This window comes from Triticum dicoccoides, chromosome 1B (assembly GCF_002162155.2).
Source record: "Triticum dicoccoides isolate Atlit2015 ecotype Zavitan chromosome 1B, WEW_v2.0, whole genome shotgun sequence".
Lineage (NCBI taxonomy): Eukaryota > Viridiplantae > Streptophyta > Magnoliopsida > Poales > Poaceae > Triticum > Triticum dicoccoides.
The window spans coordinates 603,857,141-603,875,599 of NC_041381.1; the positions used below are offsets into that span (position 1 = coordinate 603,857,141).

General features: G+C 47.5%; 1 pseudogene; it reads right to left on the reverse strand.

Moving 5' to 3' along the window:
• Positions 1 to 3,731: 3,731 nt before the first annotated feature.
• Positions 3,732 to 6,967, reverse strand: LOC119350681 (annotated as a pseudogene).
• Positions 6,968 to 18,459: the final 11,492 nt, after the last annotated feature.

The following is an 18,459-nucleotide window of genomic DNA, read 5'->3' on the forward strand; positions in this document are numbered from 1 at the left end:
CCTCCCCCCCAAGCCCAATCCTAATTGGGAGGGGGGCGGCCCCCCTTTCCTTCCTCCCTCCTTCCTCTTCCTTCCCTCTCCCTCTCCACATAGGAAAAGGAGGAGTCCTACTCCCGGTGGGAGTAGGACTCCCCCCTTGGGCGCGCCTCCTCGCCTTGGCCGGCCCCCTCCTCCACTCCTTTATATACGGGGGAGGGGGGCACCCCATAGACACAACAATTGATCATTGATCTCTTAGCCGTGTGAGGTGCCCCCCTCCACCATAGTCCTCCTCGATAATATCATAATGGTGCTTAGGCGAAGCCCTACGTCGGTAGAACATCATCATCGTCACCACGCCGTCGTGCTGACAGAACTCTCCCTCGAAGCTCGGTTGGATCGGAGTTCAAGGGACGTCATCGAGATGAACATGTGCAAGAACTCGGAGGTGTCGTGCTTTCGGTGCTTGATCGGTCAGGCCGTGAAGACGTACGACTACATCAACCGTGTTGTGCTAATGCTTCCGCTTTCGGTCTAAGAGGGTACGTAGACACACTCTCTCCTCTTGTTGCTATACATCACCATGATCTTGCGTGTGCGTAGGAAATTTTTTGAAATTACTACATTCCCCAATAGTTGTTGCTTCACATGGATACCGAAAGTCTCACCTCGGGGTTTTGTTATATCGTGAAGCAAAGGGAATGGTGTACGAGGTCCACTTGAGTATAATTCGTGTATGTGTAGGAGTCAATATGGATGCCTTGATCCCACTACTGATTATTGACTAGATAAAATGACGGGTCATGTCTGCAGATCACTGAACCCGCGGGGTCACAAGCTTAAGGGTCATCGATTTTTTGAGTACTAGAAGTGTTAGGAAAGCAAGAGAACTATATTGGAAAAGTTCCGGGAAGATCAAAATTGTTTTAGAGAGAAAACCAAAAGGTTTTCAAAGAAAACCGAAAAAAATTAGTAAAGTGGGGAAGTCCGAAGGACTCAAAAGACCACCAGAAGGTCAGGGATTTTTTGGAACCTTCCAGGAAGTCCCAAAGGTCACCATGGGATGCTCCCTTGGCTAGGCCCAAGTGGAAGACAACCACATGGGACTAAGGGGTCCAATAGTGGGGTGTCCCTTTTAATTTGCCTTGGGGACCAAGCCACTTGGTGGTGGCCAGGGTTTTGGGAGGGGGCACACCCCTAGGTGCAGTGGCCCTAAGAGGAGGAGCCCCTCCCCCAGCGCCTATATATATATGTGAGGGGCAACCCTGGAGTAAATTGCAGGAAACCACCACTTTGAAGGCTAGGTTTGCAAAAAACACTACGCTACATTTTCATTGAAGAAGACACCATGTCTAGTGTAATCTTTTTGCAAAAACCACTGATCGACGGATTTGGCTCTCTTAAGTGTGTTTATGACATATGGGACCCATTTTCTGCTTACGTGGCATAACAGATTAGGTTTAATGCCAAAATGCCCCCAACTTTCTTCCCCCTGCTTCCTAGGCCCTCGAACCACAGCACATTCCTTCCCCTCGATCCCAACCCCTCCTCCCACCGCAATAGGCAAGTGTGCCCACGATCTCGGCGCCGCCACTCCCTCCCCGGGCCGCCGTTGTCGTTCCCCATGCCGGATCCGGCCACATCCGCCTCCACTGTGCCCGCCTGACACCAGATCCGCTGGGAATGCCCCGGCCAGCTCGGCGTGGTGAGTGTTAGGGGCTACAACATCCATGGCCCCGCTGACCATGGGATGGAACGGAAACAAAGAAGAGAAGGCCAGGGTCAGTGCCAGAGCCTGGCACCGGCAGGAAGGCCACCACAGGAGTCCTTGTTGTCGTTCCTCAACATGGGCGCTGCGACTGGGGCAGCCGGGGCGGCAACAGGAGCAGCAAGGCTGTCCTGGGGAAGAAGAGCCCGGGAGGCAGGGGAGACGACCTGGGAAAGAAGAGTGCGGGAGGACGACGAAGGGAGCAGCAGGGGCGAGCTGTCGTTCATCGACGGTCCGGCGGCCGCCGATGTAGCAGGACAGGGTGCGCCTGCAGCGGCTCACTCTGGTCGTCGTCGAGATCCAGATTGGGCTCGCCCCTATTGTCATCCTCCTTCTCCCATTGCCTCCTTCCACCGGCGAGGTCCACTGCCGCTCCAATCCTCCATGGGTGCCGCCCAAAGCCAGCGAACAGAGCCCCTGGGCGATGTGTTGCATGTTCGGAGCTAATTGCGTTTTACATTTTTGATGCAGGGGTGTTTATGTAAACTTGTAGGGACTAGTTTGTAACTTTTGATTAAAACCTATCTGGCACAAAAAGTTACGGCACGTAAGCAGAAAACGGGTCCCATCTGTCATAAACGCGCTCAACAGAGCCAATTCCGCCGATTAGTGGTTTTTGCAAAATGATTACGCTAGACATGGTGTCTTCTGCAACAAAAATGTAGCGTAGTGTTTTCTGCAAACCAAGCCTTCAAGTGATGGTTTCGTGCAATTTCTTGCAGCCCTGATTGTGCTTGCTGGTTACCCTCTCTCTCTCTCTCTCTCTCTCTCTCTCTCTCTCTCTCTTGGGAAAAGTTCCTCCGCCGCTACCTCTAGTTCTCCGTGTCGTTTCATTCTGGACGGCGAAGCTTTGCTGGATTGATGATCTCGTATGGCGTCGATACCGGCAAAGGGATCATCACTTTGATCCTTGTTCGAGTGAGAAAATTCTCGCGGTTGGGAGTTTGATCGTATAGCTGCGGGAATCTGCACCAATGGTCTTCACCATCTCTTCCCTCTCCTGTGTTCGTTGGTAAAGATCAGATATGAACCTCTTTGCATCTTCATAGTGATCCTTGGTTTGTACGTAGGTACGGAACTTTTTATTTTTCACTACGTTTCCCAACAAATAATGCGGTGAGTACTTTGAAGTTTGAACATTGCTTTACTATTAAGCATAAAATAAAAATATTGCGAAAGAACTTTAGTGTTTTATAATGAATGGCTAAGTGGGTTATTACTTTAGTGGATGGTGAGTTCATCGCTCTTGTAGATCCGCAACTTCGGCTTTGTAGTAGGTGTTAGGTCAGTGCGTGCATGTTCGCCAAAGTTGTACTCGTTGTTTTTAAAGAAAACATCAGTGTTCTACAAACAGTTGCAGCATGTCATGCTCGATTTCAGTAACTTTTCCTTTGATCTTTCTTGGTAAGTGAAAACTGGACATGTTTTGTGACGGATAATCTGCACAATACTCCATGATCAAGCCAAATATCTCCTTCTGGCATCGTAGTCACCCATTTGGACTCCCAATTCAAAGAAATCAAAGGTAAATGTGCAGCATCGCTTTACCTAATGCAAACCCCCATAATACAAAATAAATAAGTAAATGTTACTACTCAAAATGTATGGATAAAATTGACATATATTCCTGATTTAGGCCCTGTTCGGTATTCATCCACTCCTAGAATCTACGGAGCGGGCAAGCTGCAACTCTGCCAATTTGAACTGCAGCTCCGCCAACTCCCGAAGCGGAGCTGTGGAGCGGAGCATTACCTAACAGCACCTTAGTACAACAATACTTTACATATACTTCCAGAAATTCCATATGTTGCACTACAGTTCGTTCTTGCTCCCATGTCTGGAACTCCTAGGCGTGTAAATAGGTTTTGTCCTATATAAGCCAACAATATTATTCTTTGGAACTAAAATGGTGTATTGCCAACCATTGGCTATCTTAATGCATGGTTTATATAAGTACGTATCTACGCAGCTAAGTACGACTTGTTCATCTTGTATTCTTTTTAACATGGCTATCCCTTATCTTGCGCATCCCAGCTGCTGCATCTCTCGTGCACATCCTCTCTGTTGGTGCTTGCTTGCAGCATGATAGCGCAACTTCTATGATAGAGAACATGGTGTTGCAGATATCCTCCAGTCTGTTGCTTTGATCCTGCAAACTACTCCCAGATTCTTCTTCAATGGATGATAAGACTGGATCAACAATCTCCATTAACTTATCTGGAAATGCATTCTCGGCATGTTTTTGCAAGGTCAACCCGTCTCTAAACATGTCATGAGTAGGTGCCATGCCTGTAAACAACTAGAGGATGACACCTCCAAAGTTGTATGCATCTCCAGATGGAGAAACTTGACTAACTTCGCCATATTCTACATTGCATAGACAAAACAGCATGAATTGGCATTCAAAAATTATGTTATGAGACTAGAACTGTTAAAAGAAATTTTGAGCTACCTGGAGCGAGATATCCAATTGTTCCTCTTATTCCGATAGAGCTCTTTGAATTGATTGGTTGCTCCCCTTCTGGATCCAAAAGAATCTTTGCAAGGCCAAAGTCCCCAATGTGAGCAACTAAATACGTATCAAGAAGAATGTTGCCTGGCTTCAAATCACAGTGAACAACTGGAGGTTCGCAGTTGTGCAAGTAATCTAGTGCATCAGCAACATCAACGGCAATATTTAACCTCTGCACCATTGTCAAGCCCTGCAGTTGCTGTGATGCATGTACATCCGGATGCAGCCACTTATCTAGGCTCCCATTAGGCATGAACTCAAACACAATGGCTTTGAAGTCGTTTTGGTTTGAGTCCAAGCTTGAGCAGCAAGTGATGACACTAATCAAATTGCGATGGCGTATCTTACTAAGTGCCTCACACTCAGCTAGAAAGCTTTTGGAGGAGCCAGATTGTTGAAGATCAAAAACCATCACAGCAACCGTGGTCATCGTATTTTTTAGCAGCAAACCGCACTTATACACAGATCCATACCTTCCTCTACCAATCAAATTGTCTGTGGCAAAGCAATTTGTTCCTTGGACCAATTCAGCATAAGAAACTCTAGGATAATTGTCATCTGCCAATTGGAATCCCCTCGTGGTTGCAGATTGAGCTTTTGGTTTCTTTCTTATTGTGAACAAAACAAGAATCAAACTCGAGCCTATAATGATGCCAGCAACAATTGGAATAACTACTTTCATCAGCAAATGACGTTTCCTTAGACCATGTTCCATGGATTCCGGCGGGCATAGGGCAATGTAATTCTGAGACGCCACCACAGAGGCCCGAGTTCCCTTCAAAGGAAAACCCCGTCACGTTACTGAACACACCCTGTGATGGAACTCTGGCGTCAAGACGGTTGAAAGACAGGTCTAACCGGTACAACGATGTCATGTTCCCAAAGCTTTCAGTGATATGACCAGACAGGTTGTTGTGTGCGAGATGCAATTCTTGAATGCCACCCATGAGTCCTAGCTCTCGAGGAATCATACTAGAGAGTGTGTTTTTGGTAAGGTTTAGCAATATCAAGCCTTGCATTTTGCTCACAGAAGCAGGAATGCTACTATTGATGGAGTTACGGTCCAACCGGAGGTGTATCAAGCTTTGGCAATTGCTCAGTGCATCGGGCAGGGGCCCTGACAGGTTGTTGTTGGAGATGTACATGTATGCAACTTTTGTGAGGAGGCCAACTTCTGGTGGAAGTGTACCAACAAAATAATTATCTGACAAATCCAGGGCGTTTGTCAGGGAAGATAGGTAAAAGATCTCTTTAGGCAATGGACCTGTGAACATATTGTTTGAAAATTTGGCTGTAGTAATCTCCTGGAGGCTCCCTAGGCTTGTTGGAAGACGCCCCTCAAAGTTGTTGCCCTCTGCGTAGAGACTTGCTAGCCGCGTCAAGTTCCCAAGGGAGAATGGCAGGGACCCTTTCAGTCGGTTATTTTCAAACCCCAAGGCCTGTAGCAAATTTAGCCTTCCAATGCTGCCAGGCAATTCACCGGTAAAACGGTTATTAGAGAGCTGCAACAGACTTAACCCTACAAGTTGAGTAATGCCATGTGGTATTGTTCCAGTAATCTCATTGAATCCAAGGTAAAGGAATTCTAGATGTGCTGATAGATTGGCAACAGAGCTCGGCAGCACGCCGCCGAGCATGTTGCCCTGAAGGTCAAGGTAACGGAGGCGTGTGCAGTTTGTCAAGTGCGTCATGAACTGCCAGCCTTCAGCACTAGTTGCCTTGAGCTGATTTGTTGAGAGAGAGAGCATGTGTGGGCAAAGCTTCCCGATCTCTGGTGGCACACGTCCAGCGAAGTTGTTAAAGGAGATGTCTACAAAGTAGATCATGGTTGAATTGGCTAGAGAGGCTGGAATGCTTCCTGTGAAGTGGTTGGCGTCAAGGAGCAAGTACTGCAGATTTGGTAGGCTATTCCCAAAGTCAGAGGGCAGTGTGCCGTGCAATTCATTTACCGCCAAACTCAAGCCGATTAGAGAGGAATGGTTGAAGAAAGTTGAGGGGGACGGTGCCTGAGAGGCGGTTCAAATCAAAGGCCACAAACGCAAGACTACCGAGCCTGCCAAGGCCCTCAGGGATGGTACCCTCAAGCTGGTTCCAGGAGCACCCTATCTTGTATAATGATGAGAGGTTGGTCAGTGATAGCGGGATAATTCCAGTGAAGTTGTTCTTCTGCAGGGTTATGGCCCGAAGGCTCGGCAAGCCTCCTAGCCAAGATGGGATTTCTCCGGTGAGCCGGTTTGAGCCGAGGTTGATGCCCTTGAGACTAGTGCAGTTCTTCAAGTCGGCGTGCATGGCGGCATGGCGCCATGAAGTGAGTTCTTGGACAAGTCAAGATATCGTAGCCGAGATAGGTGACCAATCGATGAAGGTATCTCACCGCCCAAACTGTTCCGGCTGAGGTTTAGAACTTTCAGGAACGTGAGGTTCCCAATGGAAGGTGTGATTGTGCCTGCAAGGCCCTCTGAGGAGAGATTAAGAACCGTTACCCTGTCCTTATGCTTAAGGCTGCAACTGACACCAGGCCACCGGCAGAAGTCACTAGTTGTGTTCCATCCATCTAGGACTCCCTGTCCCTCGTGATTGCTTAGGCTTGCCTTCAGTTCCAGTAAGGCATCCCCGTCAGTCCTGTTTCTGAATGTCCTCGTTGATGCCTGGACAGATGATCTCGATGCGGGCTGTGATAAGAGAAGCAGCAGAAGAACAGGAAGCATCGTTCACACTATAAAAAAATGAAGGAACTGTGAGCTTCAATTAATTTCCATATACACACACACAGAGAGAGAGGGGAGGGAGGGAGTTCTTAATCAATACTTCGTGTGTTCACTAATATAAGATGTTTTAGATATTTCAAGATGGACTACATACGGACTACACCTTATTTTTCGTCTATTTTGTTTTCTCGGTTCACTTTTATGGGTGGCTCTCTCTTTACCAGAATCTAGCACTCTTTTACGGGGGTTCTAAGATTGTGTTCTTGAATCCAGCATTCTACTGGTCTAAGATCATCTCCAACGGGCGCCGAACGCGTCGCACGCTAAAAACTGATTTGGCGCGCGTCCATCGTCTGATTTGGCGCGGCGTGCAGCGTTTGCTCCAGCAGCCGCACTGTAAAGCCGCGCGCTCGCAGCTCCAGCAGGCGCGGTAAAAATGCAGCGCACGCTCATTCTAATAACTAAACTTTTTTTGCATAGATAAAAAAAGATACAAGTTATTTTACATAGATAGATAGATAGTTCGACATACATAGATAGATAGATACTACTACGGCGTAGATAGATAGATAGATAGAAACTACTATGGCATACAGCGATAGAAAATACTCCAAGTCGCTACCATCACCATCATCCTCGTCGGTGTCGTCCGAGGTTGAGATCCATATGTCGTCCCAACGATCGTTGTCCACGGTGAAGAACGACCTCCCACCTGCTGAAACTATGTCGCACTGCTCGTTCACCAATGCCTTCCGCTGACGCCGGTCAGCCCGCTCCGCGCGGCGCCTTGCCGTCCTCTCCGCCCAGTAGGCATGCTCGTCGGCGACGTCCTCCGGGTGGCGACGGCGCCACTCTGCCATTGCTCGCTCGTCCTCCTCGGTGACGAGGAGGCGGCGCTGCCGACGAGCGTGGTCGGCACGGTCCATGTCGGTGATGAGACGCGGCAGAGGGACGACGCGCTGCGCCTGCTCGCGCGTGAAGACGTCCCGGAAGTTCATCTGCGACCGGGGCCTGTCCAAGCGCCACGCCACCGCGTCTTACGCGCGGGCCGCCTCATGCGCGCTCCGGAATGTCCCGAGACCGAGCCGGACGTCGCCAGACCGTATCTCGGCGGAGTACCAGCCGTTGGGCCGCTCGCGGACGCCGCGATAGCCCGAAGCACCCCGGCGGCGCGGCGGCATGGTGGCGCGGAAAGCTGCGAAGCGGCGAGGCGGCGAGGTTGCGAGGGGAGGGCGCGTGGATGTGTGCTGTGCGCGTGGCGTGCGCGGCAATTTATAGGCACGCGGTAAGCGGCGCGCCAAATCTACCGCGCCGCATGCCGCTTTCTCCCGCGCGCGCGCAAACGCTTCCCGCGCGCGGTATGTTCCCGCCACCGCTGGAGCGCGCGGAATCAGCCGGCGCGCGCGGAATCAGCCGGCGTGCGTCAAGTGAGTAACAAATTATCACAGATTAGCTCGCACAAACAGCAAAACTGACTGGCGGGACCAACTTGTCGGTCCCACATGGCATATCTATGTGTACACTTTGCTGAGGTGGAACGTGGGTCCCACATGTCATTCACCCACCTCCTTTTCCCTCTCTTCTTCTTCACCATCCTTTCTCCTTCCCTGTCCTCCTCTCTCTCTGGTCGCGCATCTGTTCCCAACGATGGTGCATCTCAGGTGCGGGGCGGGCAGGGAACTTCAGCGCTGCCTTATCGGCTGGTGCGGGGCGGCGGCGCTGCAGGTACAGACGGTGCCGGGCGGCGGCGCGGGCGTGGACGCAGGATGGTGGAGCTGCAGGCGCTGGGCGGCGGCACTGCATGCGCAGGGTGGCGGCGCTGCATGCGCAGGCGTGGGGTGACGACTTCGCAAGCGAGAGGGCCGGCGGCGCTGCAGGCGGGATGCAGCGGCACTCCAAGCGCGGGCGTAGAGCGGGGTTTGCCGGCGAGCGCGAGGCGGCGGCGCAACAAAGCAGGATTGCCGCGGGCGCGCCTCCGTGAGCTCGGCCTCCATCCGCCGGTGGATCTGGTGAGAAGGGGAGAGAGAGAAATTTGAGGAGGAAGAAGGATGTGTGAGGCAAACAAGTGGGACTCCCTTCCACCTCAGCGGGCCAAACATTGACTAGGACTGGTCTATGCCACAACAGCTAGGACATACGGGCACTTCAGTTTTGCTATTAGACATGGCTCAATATCAAATCAGTGCTACTCCCTTCGTCCCATAATATAAGAACGTTTTTGACATTAGTGTAGTGTTAAAAACGTTCTTACATTTTGGGACAGAGGGAGTATTTGTTACTCACTTGGTGTAAAAGAAGTGGTCTTTTGTGATTTTTGACAAAAACGATAGTTTTGGAGTACCCTAGTCACAAATATGATGGTTTTGAGCAATTTACTCACGATCGAAGGATAGTAAGCCTTTTTTTAGGGGTGAAGGATAGTGTGCCAAGGCGTGGAATCGGGAGCCCCATAGACCATGTGAACGGGCCATGATAGTTTGTGAGCAGCGGCACAAGAAATGAGCGAAGACGCCCGAACAGGAGAGCAACTAGTTAACGAGCGCTTCTTCGGAAGGCTAACAACGATCAGCGTCATTTGGCGCACTCTCGACCGCCCGCCATGTGTCGCGCTTTGGGCGCTCCCTTCGGATTTTTTATTTATTTTTCCGCACGTGTTTTTGGCTTTTTAAACATTTTTTTTGTTTTTTTCGACGTTTCGGGTTTTTCACCGAACTTCCTTAATTTTTGGAAAAAAATCGTGAAAAAACACGTTTTCTCGCACGAGTCATGGTTTTGCTTATGCGAGAGGCACGGTTTTGCTTTTGCGAAAGTCACGGCCGTGACTCTCGAAAACGGCAAAAAAATGTGTTTTCTGATTTTTTTCGCGAGAGACACGGTTTTGCTTTCGAGAGAGGCACGGCTGTGCTTTCGCAAGAGGCACGGTCGTAGGGATGACAATTTTATCCATGGGTATAGGTACCCGCGGGTACCCTACCTGAATACAATGGGCATGTGCAAGACTTGAAGAGGTTTTGCACCCATGGGTAATGGGTATCCATACCCACAAAATATATGGATAGGGCATGGGTATGAAATTGCGCCCATGGGTAACCCAATGGATACCCACAAAAAATTAATAAATGAAAATAAGTCATATGACATCTGGTGTCAACATCCAACTCCCATGGCCCATCCCTAAATCTTGTATTCCCTAAACCGGCCATAGCTCATATGTTCACACGCGCTTTCTCGACCCTCCCCCTACATCATATATGTCTCCTCGAAAAGATAAAATCTTGAATTCTCGTCGTCAAAAACTCCTGTCCATCTCTCGATCCAGCGATCCCCAATTCCCACAGTCGTCTCCCACTACGTCGAGATTCCACCAACCATTGCTCATACTCGCTTGATTCCTCCAAGAGGCCACCCACTAGAGGAGGCTGCATCGGTGCTATACTACTCGCTTATCATCACTTGAATTTTAGACTCATTTCTCTAAAAAAAGTTATAAATTCCAATACCATAGATTGTACCCATTGGATATCCATCGGCTATAGGATACCCGATGGGTATGGGCATGGGTATCGATTTATACACATGGATATTGTAGTGGGTGGGCATAGAAGGTTTCTATGGGTATGGGTTTGGGCCGAAGGAGGTTGTACCCGCCCATACCCTACCCATTGCCATCCCTAAACGGTCGTGCCTCTCGGAGACGGAAAAAAACATTTTCTATTTTTTTCCTTCCGAGAGAGGCATGGTTTGCTTCCGCGAGAGGCACGGTTGTGCTTTCACGAGAGGCACGGCCGTATCTCTCGGAAACGGAAAGCAAAACGCGTTTTCTGTTTTTTTTCCTTTTGCAAGAGACACGGTTTTGCTTTCCCGAGAGGCACGATTGTGCTTTCGCGAGAGGCACGGCCGTGCCTTTCGGAAACGAAAAAAAGTGTTTCCTCTTCTTCTTTTCCCTTCCGAGAGATGCACGGTTTGCTTACGCGAGAGGCACGGTTGTGCTTTCTGATTCCGTTACAGGCACGGGCGTGCCTCTTTCGAAAGGGAAAAACTACATGCTCCCGGTTTGATTTTTTCCTCTGGTTTTTTTCGTCCGGCTTTTTTCGTGAAAAAAAAAGTTCGTTAAAACCTATCAATATGGGATCTAGTTTTGAAAATCTCGACGCTAGGAAAATCCAACGGTGAAAATGGTTCGAGATTTGAACGCCCGATTTAAGAGATGAAACGTTTTGAATAAATGAATCTACGAAAAAAAAGGAAAACTCTCATGTTGCGACAAGTGACGGACATGCAGCACGTCGCTTGTTGTATCTTGCAAAGTTGAGAGTGGTCTTTGCAACGAGTATTCCTTAAGTAGTGATTTCGCCCGAATAGCATGCGATCGATGCAATCGGCTAGCTAGGCATCCTCAGAAGAAAAAAGGGCTAGCAAGGACAAAGCGATCAGGAGGCTCCTAGGTCACCCTGTTATACTGTTTCTTAATTAAATTATTATTAATGACGTTTTTCTTTGAGGTGTCAAAGGGATATATTGTACTCACTCTGTTCGGAATTACTTGTCGCAGAAATGGTTAGAAATGGATGTATCTGGAACTAAATTATGTCTAGATACATTTACTTCTCCGACAACTATTTCCGGACGGAGAAAGTATGTGTTAGACTATTTTGATCAATAATCTTTTGGCGATGTGATAGTAGAAAAAATTTGGCTCGCTAAATGGAGTGTCATTTGTTGTCCAATGGGCCAGGAAGATTTAGGCATACAAGATCTAGAAGCCAAAAATATAGCGTTTATCGGCAAATGGTCATTCAAACTTCTACCTGAGGACCTACCCGGAAAAAAAACTTCTACCTGAGGACGAGGTGTGTCGGATCTTTACATGACAAAATAAATAGACGGGTTCCAAGGCACTCACTTGAGCATACTAGAAATACAAGGACTACCACTTCTAAACCAGTTTTTTTAGAAATCACTTCTAAACCAGTTTGACGAAGATGAGTTGTATAATTTTATTTTTTTGGTTTTGGTACCTTCGCTATTAAAGACAGTGAAAAATAAATTTTGAGATGACTCACACTTGACTGGCGGCAGGCACATGCCACGAACTAGTCCAGTAGTGCGTATTGTTGGAAATATGAGCAATTTACCGAATGATTTTATTAATAGAAATACTAGATAAAACATGATTAGTATAGCAGTGATAAAACAAGTCATGCGATTTGACAAAGTGAAGGTAAATAACATCTGCATATATGAGCTAGAAAGGATCATCTTTCGAGCAGACAGTAGATCAAGATGCATATATGAGGTAGATCCTAACATGTGTAGGGTAAACACTAGAAGAAAGAACTGTGGCGGGAGCTCTAACAGGAAAAACAAGAACACGTATTGGACAGCAGCTGGAGCAGAGGCACTGGACTTGGGGTCGGTGTCCTCCATGCGTCGAGGAGGTTGTCGACATCGGGGAAGTAGTCGTCGGAGTCCGGGGCGTCCGTGACGAAGAAGTCAGTAGTCGCACAGAGCACTCCCCAAAAACTTTATCACCCTTCTCTCGTACAGGACTCAAAGAGGTGCGGTTTCGGAGGCCTACTGTCCCGACTCGTGGTGCACGCCGCAAGTCGGGATGAGGAAGACAGCAGCAACGCAGAGATTGGAACCGGTGGCGAGAGGAAGGAGAAGTTCTGGTGCATCTCTCTGAGAGGAGCGACCTCCCTTTTATAGGCGCAAGAGAAGGAGGCGAGAGGACAGCGACGGAAGGTGAAACAAAGAGATGAAGACGAAGCGAACAGCCAGCAGCCGAAGGGCTGCACGGCATTCAAACTCCACTGTCGCAAAAACTTTTCAGCTTCCGTGTGACCTTTCGTATACCCGTAGTGCGTGGCAAAAATTTATACATTCGCTCATTCCCGCAACCCGCGGCGCGTCGTGACGAGGTGTGGCGTGGCGTGGCATGGCGAGGCGGGCGGCGGAGGAGGAGCGCGCGTGGATGTCCCTCTTGTTCTCATGCTCATATAAGTGGGGAAAGAGCATCCCTTATAAAGAGGTCCAACTCCCTCTAAACTAGCAATGTGGGACTAAACTTTAGTTCCACCTCTTGCCTTGCACGAATGGGTTGCGTGGGCCTCTAGGATTTATTAGGAATTTCTGAAACTGCTATTGGGCTAGGCCCAAATAGACAAAAATTCCAGCAATCCCCCACCAGATCCCAGAGGCACACAAAATTTGTCTTTGGTTCCAAAACACTGTTTTATATACCGGTACTGCAGTGGAGACTGTTAAGTTGAACTTCCACCTAGAACCCTATGCTACACTAGTAAGCAACTTGAACAGTGGACTGGGCCTTGAACTGCAAGTTTTCTGCGAATCTAGCTTCACATAAAGCCTTGACCGATACGTGGCTATCGTGGGTCTTCCCCGCGGGTGGAGCTTATGTGTCATACTCCGAGACCTTTCATGAGTTTACTAGAGAGAACCCTACTCTCATAGATTGCGACGTTTAACAATCAGACTCATATAGGTGTGTTCTTCAAAAGATGTTCTGCAGGACAACATCTCTGCTTCAAAGAGCCACTTAGAACACATTAAGATATATATCAACCTGCCATGCAGATTAGGAGAGTATTGCATCTCTATGGAGTGGTATTTTAACAGTAAGGGTACTCTCCTCCCAGTTAACCAACAGCTTGTCTTCCACATCTAATTCACGGGATCTCCGATCACAAAGAATACGTTGCCACTATGAACAACTCATATTGTGGGTCTCATACCCATCTCCCTCGGTGCATTATCTATCACATTACGTGATAGACCCTTAGTGAAAGGATCTGCCAGATTTTTAGACGTTTGGATATAATCCAATGCAATAACTCCGGAGTTTCTCATTTTTCTGACAGACTTTAACCTTCTCTGAACGTGTCTTGATGACTTCATGTTATCCTTAGAGCCGTTCACTTTCGTGATCACGGTTTGATTGTCGCGGTTCATAAGGATACCCGGTACAGGTTTCTCAACAACCGGCAAGTCATTCAAGAGCCAGCGAAGCCAATTTGCTTTGACCGTAGCTGTATCTAGTGTTGTGAGTTATGCTTCCATTGTTGACCTCGTTAAGATGGTCTGCTTGCAAGACTTCCAAGAAACAGCGCCACCTCCATGAGTGAATACATATCCTCTTGTGGCCTTTATCTCATCAGCATCTGAGATCCAGTTTGAGTCACTATACCCTTCAAGCACCTTTGGGTGCCCAGTGTAGTGAATTCCATAATTTGCAGTGCCTTTCAAATAACGCAAACTCTCTCTAGAACTTTCCAATGCACATCTCCTGGTTTTGAAACAAACCAACTCAGTTTGCTAACAGCAAAAGAGATGTCCGGTCTTGTAGCACTGGCTAAATACATAAGCGAGCCAATAATCTGAGAATACTTCAATTGATCTCTAGCAATTCTTCAATTCTTTCGAAGCAGCACGCTAGCATCATATGGTGTTGGAGAGGGCTTGCAGTCACTATAGCCAAAGCGACTCAAGGTCTTTTCCACATAGTGAGATTGAAGCAATGTAATCCCACCATTATCATCTCTCAACAACTCGATGTTTAGAATGACATCAGCCACTCCTAAATCCTTCATCTCAAAACAGCGAGATAGGAAATCCTTGACCTCCTTAATAACATTCAGATTTGTTCCGAAAATTAGTATTTCATCAACATACAAGCAAAGCATAACTCCCTCGCCCCCACCATGGAGATAGTACACACATTTGTCAGCTTCGTTCACAACAAAGCCTGCAGCTGTTAAAGTTCTTTCGAACTTCTCATGCCACTGTTTGGGTGCTTGCTTGAGTCCATACAAAGACTTCAGCAACTTGCACACTTTCCCTTCGTGACCATCTATTACAAACCCATCTGGTTGTTCCATATAAATTTCCTCATCCAACTCTCCATTTAGGAAAGCAGTCTTAACATCCATTTGATGAACGAGAAGACCATGTGAGGCAGCTAGTGAAAGTAGAACTCGAATAGTGGTCAGTCGAGCCACATCTGAGTAAGTATCAAAGAAATCTTCACCTTCCTTTTGGGTATAACCCTTAGCCACGAGCCGAGCCTTGTACTTTTTAATAGTACCATCAGGACTAAGCTTCTTCTTGAATACCCATTTGCATCCTATAGGTTTGCACCCATAAGGACAATCAGTTATCTCCCAAGTTTCAATCGCCAAGATGGAATCCATCTCACTACGAACTGCTTCCTTCCAGTAGTCAGCATCTTCAGATGCATAGGCCTCTGAAATAGAACTGGCAGTGTCATCTATGAGATACACAAGAAAATCATCACGAAAAGACTTTGCAGTCCTTTGTCTCTTGCTCCTAGTAGGAACTTCATTGTTCTCCTCCACAGGACTTTCAAAGTGTTCCATCGAAATGGCAGGTTCAGTAATTTTAACTGGTTCCTGATTCGATGAACTTGGCATCTCCTGATTAGATGAGGTAGCCATATCCTTCATGGGAAAGAAATCTTCAAAGAAAGTCGCATCATTCGACTCCATGATCGTACCGACATGCATGTCGGGTACCTCGGATTTTACAACCAAGAATCTATAACCAATGCTATGAAAAGCATATCCCAGGAAAACACAATCCACAGTTTTTGGTCCCAGCTTCCGCTTCTTTGGAATTGGTACATTGACTTTCGCCAAACAACCCCATGTTCGCAGATAAGAGAGTTTTAACCTTTTCTTCTCCCATTCCTCGAATGGAGTTATCTCTTTGTTCTTCGTGGGGACTCGATTTAGGACATGACATGCTGTCAATATCGCCTCCCCCCACCATGCCTTGGAGAGACCCGATGTGTCTAACATGGCATTAACCAAATTAGTTAGAGTACAGTTCTTTCTTTCGGCCACCCCATTTGACTGAGGTGAGTAGGGAGGCGTCCTCTCATGGATTATACCATGTTCCGCACAAAAAGCATCAAATTCATTAGAAAAATACACTCCACCACGGTCGGACCTAAGCCTCTTGATTTTCCGATCAAGTTGGTTTACCACTTCAGCTTTATAGATCTTGAAAAAGTTCAAAGCCTCATCCTTAGATTTTAGAAGATACACATGGCAGTATCTAGTGGGGTCGTCAATTAACGAGAAATATTTCTTTCCACCTTTTGTCAAAACACCATTCATTTCGCGTAGATCTGAATGTATAAGTTCTAGTGGTGCAAGATTTCTTGTCTCCGCAGTCACGTGAGACTTACGAGGTTGCTTAGCTTGCACACACACTTGACACTTAGATCCCTTGACAGTGGTGAAACTAGGGATTAAGTTCAACTTCGCTAGTCGCGACATGCAACCAAAGTTAACATGACAAAGACGTGAATGCCACACATTTGATTCACTATTGTTGCAAATATGATTAACAACTTTATTGCAAACGCCTGATAAGGATAAACGAAATAGGCCTCTTGACTCATAGCCTTTACCAACAAAGGTTCCATACTTGGATATTACAAATTTATTCGACTCAAAGACAAGCTTATAGCCATCTCTACACAGAAGAGATCCGCTAACAAGATTTTTATTGACGGAGGGGACATAATGCACGTTCTTCAGCCGCATGATCTTCCCCGAAGTAAACTTCAGATCGACTATGCCAACACCACGAACAGAAGCACTTGAACCGTTGCCCATTAGCACGGTTGAAGTCCCTGCGGTCTGATAAGACGAAAACATGGAAATATCACCGCATACTTGCACATTAGCACCCGTGTCAATCAACCAATCAGGAGAATGACATACTGAAAGAATAGTGGGAAATATACCATACCCAGCATCCTTCATGTCAGTGTCTCCAATGACAACATTTAGCGGTCTTGCCGCCTTTCCCAGGATGACGCTTTTCATAGCGATTAGGACAACTAGGAGCCCAATGATCAGGATCTCCACACACATGACAAGCACCTTTCTTCTTGTCACTCTTCTTCTTGAAGTTCGTGTGTTGTACAGCCTTGTTCTTCCCATCAAACTTTGCTTTACGATCAAGCTTGCCCTTGTTCTTGAACTTGTGGGACTGGAAGTTTTCTTCTGTACCAGATTGGCACTAGATCCTCCCTCAATACCTCGAGCACGTGTGTCCTTTGCTCTCGCCTTTTCTTCCACATCAAGAGTACCAATGAGATCCGGAACGGAAAACTCCTGTCTCTTATGCTTCAGTAAGGTAGCAAAGTTCCTCCATGAAGGAGGAAGCTTACTGATGATACCCCCGGCAACAAACTTGTCCGGTAGCATGCAATTGAAGTGCTCAAGTTCTCTAGCAAATGACTGTATCTCATGAGCCTGCTCAACCATGGAGCGCTCTTCAGTCATCCTGTAATCATAGAATTGCTCCATGATGTACAGCTCAGTGCCGGCATCCGGACCCCAAACTTGGCCTCGAGTGCATCCCACATATCTTTTCCATTGTCAATTGACGCATAAGCATCAACTATGTTCTCACCAAGAACACTCAAGAGAGCAGCCTTAAACAAGGTATCCATTTTCTAAAAAGCTTGTGCCTGTTGGGCATCTTGCTCTCCTTCAGGTCTGCCAAGAGTGGCGTCATAGAAGCTCATGGTCTGAAACCATAAGACTGCTCTCACGCGCCACCTCTTATAGTGGATACCCTCAAACATAGGAGGTCTCATGGAAGCAGCAAAACCACTCGGGGTAAATTGCCTATAATAAAGTTTTTGGATTGTTGGAAATATGAGCAATTTACCAAATTATTTTATTAATAGAAATACTAGATAAAACATGACTAGTATAGCAGTGATAAAATAAGTCATGCAATTTGAAAAAGTAAAGGTAAATAATATCTGCATATATGAGCTAGAAAGGATCATCTTTCGAGCAGACAGTAGATCAAAATGCATATATGAGGTAGATCCTAACAGGTGTAGGGTAAACACTAGAAGAAAGAACTGTGGCAGGACCTCTAACAGGAAAAACAAGAACACGTACTGGACAGCAGCTGGAGCAGAGGCACTGGACTTGGGCTCGGTGTCCTCCATGTTATCGAGGAGGTTGTCAATGTCGGGGAAGTAGTCGTCGTCGGGGAAGTAGTCGTCGGAGTCCGAGGCGTCCGTGACAAAGAAGTCAGTAGTCGCGCAGAGCGCGCCCCAAAAACCTTATCACCCTTCTCTCGTACAGGACTCAAAGAAGTGCGGTTTCGGAGGCCTACTGTCCCGACTCGCGGTGCACGCCGCAAGCCGGGATGAGGAAGACAGCAGCAGCGCAGAGATTGGAACCAGTGGCGAGAGGAAGGAGAAGTTCTGGTGCATCTCTCTGAGAGGAGCAACCTCCCTTTTATAGGCGCAAGAGAAGGAGGCTAGAGGGCAGCGACGGAAGGTGAAACGAAGAGACGAAGACGAAGCGAACAGCCAGCAACCGAAGGGCTACCGCAAAAACTTTTCAGCTTCCGTGTGACCTTTCGTATACCCATAGTGCGTGGCAAAAATTTATACATCGGCTCATTCCCGCAAC